At 44.3% G+C, this 3711-nt stretch overlaps 1 long non-coding RNA gene across 3 annotated transcripts in view; it reads right to left on the bottom strand.

The window, feature by feature from the left end:
• LOC119331987 overlaps window positions 1-2984 on the bottom strand; it is a 5912-nt gene extending 2928 nt beyond the window's left edge. For 2 of the 3 annotated variants that reach the window (XR_005160750.1, XR_005160749.1), the window contains exons 1-4: window positions 2755-2984; window positions 1038-1141; window positions 884-943; window positions 710-785 (exon numbers count right to left, since the gene is read on the bottom strand). This is a non-coding gene — a long non-coding RNA (uncharacterized LOC119331987). Of the gene's footprint in view, window positions 1-672; window positions 786-883; window positions 944-1037; window positions 1142-2754 lie in introns of those variants that run through there. The other variant, XR_005160748.1, reaches the window with a different exon arrangement.
• Between the last annotated feature and the right edge of the window lie 727 nt (window positions 2985-3711).

The raw sequence follows: 3711 nt of genomic DNA, 5'->3' as shown, positions 1-3711 counted from the left end.
GTAGGGACGTTGCAGCGGGGGTTGAGGCGGAGTCGGGGACGACGGCGCCGGCGAGGAGGAAGGCGACGGTGCGGGCTCCGGGCGACGACGGGCGGCATCGGGCAGGCGCAAGGCGAGTGGCGGCGAGCGCAGGGGCGCTGCCCCGATCTAGATCGGGGGCGGGTGCAGAGGGGAGGGGAGGAATCGTGGGGGGAGTGGGGTGTGCGGTTAGGGTTCCTGGGGGTGGGGCATGTGTAGGCCAGGGGTGGATCGGCCTGGGCCAGTTGGGTTGGTCGGCTGGGCCGATTGGCCCATGTGGGGAGGGGGTTGTTCTCCTTTTGTTTTTTTTACTGTTTTACTTTTAGTTTTCTTTATTTTAGTTTTATATAAAATAAAATCATCACTAGCACCTAAGTTAATACTTTTAAATATACTACTGCCACATTAATTCTCAACCCAAATTAAAATACTTTAATAATTTATAAATTTCATATTTTAATATTTAAACCTATGTTTTAATTATTTTGAACACTTAAACATTTTATTAAATTTAGGTTTCCCCACCACTATTATCCATGATTTATTTAACACCTTTACAACATTTTAGTTTTGACTATTGAAAACTTTTATTGTTTCCCTCATTTTAAATTTTGAATTTGAATCGGTTCCGAACTAATGCGAGATTAGCAACAATAATCGAGGTGACATGGCATCGTTAACGTGGGATTACTGTAGCTTAATTATCCGGGCGTCACAACATTCCTCCTTGAAGCAGATGATAATTTCCTCTTTAAGCATTTTACTTTCTGAAAAAATAAGAAAAACACAACTATCACTTAAGAGAAAAGAAAAAAATGAAAAAAATCAAACAAGAATGAAAAGTCCTAGATAAAATAAAACATACTTGATTAAGATAGAACTTCAGAAGAGCTTTGTCAATCCCTCCGTCGTCATCAGATAATTCCTGCATAAAAAACCATTAAAACTAAATAAGACAACCCAAAAAAAAGAGGGGCAATGAAACTAAAATAAAAGGAAGCACAAAATAAATAAAATACCATAGACACAGGGTAAGAACCATCTTCTGCAAAATCATTAGGCACAAATGCTTACTACAGGAACATCCCAATGACAAGCTTTCCGTAGCTTGCCCATTTAAAACCTATAAAAAGGAAGGATCACAAAAAGGAAAAACAAAAAGATAAGTAATAACAGTGAAAGGCATCCAATTAAAACTCAAGCTACACTGAAAGAATTACACTGGAAAATACACTGTAATTACATTATAAAGTTAGCGCAATTACATTGTAAAAACTAGCACAACTACAACGTAAAAACTAACGGAAATTACATTGTAAGACTAGCGGAATTATACTGTAAAAAGACACCGTAAGACTGAAACATGAATTACAGTGTAAAAATAACCCTGAAGATCCTTGACCAACATTCATTGAACAGAAAAGGGTCAATAAACACCTAGAGCTCGCAAAAACAAAAATTCACTTGGCAAAATTCGCGGCCTGCGAGATAAGCATGACATGAGCAACATAAATAGGCAACATCACTAGGCGAAAAACATTACAATGAAGTACTGCACATCAATAGCTCTGCCAAAAAAGGTTTACTACACTACAAGTTCTGGACAAATTACACTGTAATTACATTCAAGTGGATATACTGTAACTCTGACATGAATTATATTAAAAAACAACAACAATGAATATATTAACCAACGGTCAACATTGAAAATAAGATGACACAAAAAATACACTGAAAAATAACTCAAAATTCATGCCCTCCCTATAAGTAAATAATAAAAAATTAGCAAGCAATTCCCGGCCTACATAAAAGCTTGACATGACCAACAACATTAGACAACGTCAAGAGAAGAGAAAACATTACAAAGATGACCAAAATTCAGAGCCTACAGTGGCTACAAACAAGAACTCAGACTTCAGAGACAGGAGCTATAGGATCCACCACTTCGCCTACTTCCACATCAACCCTAGGACACATAAAAATGCACATCAACAACAACAACCAAACTGGGGAGGGGCACAAGATTTGAAGTGCGTCCACAAGAAAAACACAAGACCACGGCATGACGCATAAGGTAGCAGTGACCCTCTACAGGACGAAATGCAAAATGCAGTGAACATATATGCCAAACTAAAAAAGGGTGAGAAAAGGGCACAGCAGAACTTCATGCACATAAATCTGCAGACCCTTGATATTACCTACACTCATATCATGGGGGAAATACATAAAAACAAGCATGAAATTCAGGAAAAAGTGCAGAACAAAAATGAACAAAAAAAACATAGAGATGATCAGTAAGCCACCGGGATGAACATCAGCGGACAAAAACAACACAAACATCACAAAATTCAGGCGCTATAGCCACAACTCGACCTACAGACACAAGCTACGGGATCCGCAGCTGAAAACTAACACCACCTACGCGTACCTCCACAACATCTGCAGGAAAACTAGCTTCTACGCGTACCTACACATCAACAACTAGAACCCTAAGGAGGGCGCTCCTCCACATCTGCAGGAACACACACCTCAGACATGGAGACTACGAGCAGCACACTGCAGGCTCCTACCAAAAATTCACACACGCACAAAACACACACACATCACGGGCATTGAGAACACCACGGCAGAAACATACACATCCCGCGGATCCACGAACCCAAAAATCACCTAGATCGGGAACTGCATGGCCATGAAAAGCAAGCACAAAACTGCGAGAAAGACAGGGCAACGAACCAGAGCAGCCGCGGGCGACAAGAACGAAGAGGATGCCGTCAAAATCCTGGGGCGGATGAACTCCAAATCGCCATGAACACGGGGAATCGCCTCGAGGAATCGCCCCGCCCTCCGCCGCCGCTCGAGCTCTCACTCCCTCTGCCTTATCCAAATGAGAAAGGGGAACGACACCCCGCTCCAAATTCAAAAGGGACAAAAACCTACAGTGCCCACCGGTTCGGCCGGGTCAAGGAAAAACGGGGAGAAAACCGCGCTCGATAAACAAAACCGACCCGAAAACCAGCACAAAAGAGCAGGACCGAGCGCGAATCTCGACGCGAGATCAAACGGACAGAAATTCGAACATCAGTGAATTACAAAACAGCCGACTGTAAATTAGCAAAACCAAAAATTTAGAGCATCTCCAACAGGCGCCCAAAAAGAGCTCCGCGCACTAAAATTTCATTTTTTGGGCGCCGCACAGCTCCAGCAGATGCTGTAGCGCTAAAAGTTTTTGAGCGCGCGCTGAAAAACGCTATCGCGCGCAGCATATTTTGGGCTCCGGATTGTGCGCGCTTTACAATTTGCACTGTGTGCTTTTTGTGTGCGCGTTTTTGGATGTCTACAAAAGCGATGTTGGTCCCGGCGCACTAAAAGTGCTAAAGTGGCGCGCTATAACTTTTATTGGGCGCCAAATTTTCATGCGACCGTTGGAGATGCTCTAAGGTCAACTCCACCGCACGACCCCAAATGGACGTCACTTTCGTCCGGAATCTGTCCGTTTTGGGGTGGCAATGAGTGGCAAAACAGACATACATGTCCGGGTATAGTTGGAGGCGCTCAACGCACCAACCAGCCCCAAACTGTCCGTCTCGGCCGCGCGCCTCACCCGCCCGCGAGCTCGCGCTCTGGCTCCGCCCGTTCCTCGCTGTGGCATGCCGGCCGGCGCGCGCCCTGCCTCCACGCCACGCCCGCGCC

The sequence above is a fragment of the Triticum dicoccoides genome, chromosome 7A (genome assembly GCF_002162155.2).
Source record: "Triticum dicoccoides isolate Atlit2015 ecotype Zavitan chromosome 7A, WEW_v2.0, whole genome shotgun sequence".
Taxonomy (NCBI): domain Eukaryota; kingdom Viridiplantae; phylum Streptophyta; class Magnoliopsida; order Poales; family Poaceae; genus Triticum; species Triticum dicoccoides.
Note: the sequence above shows the minus strand (reverse complement) of the source record. Positions and strands in the feature narration are given on the sequence as shown.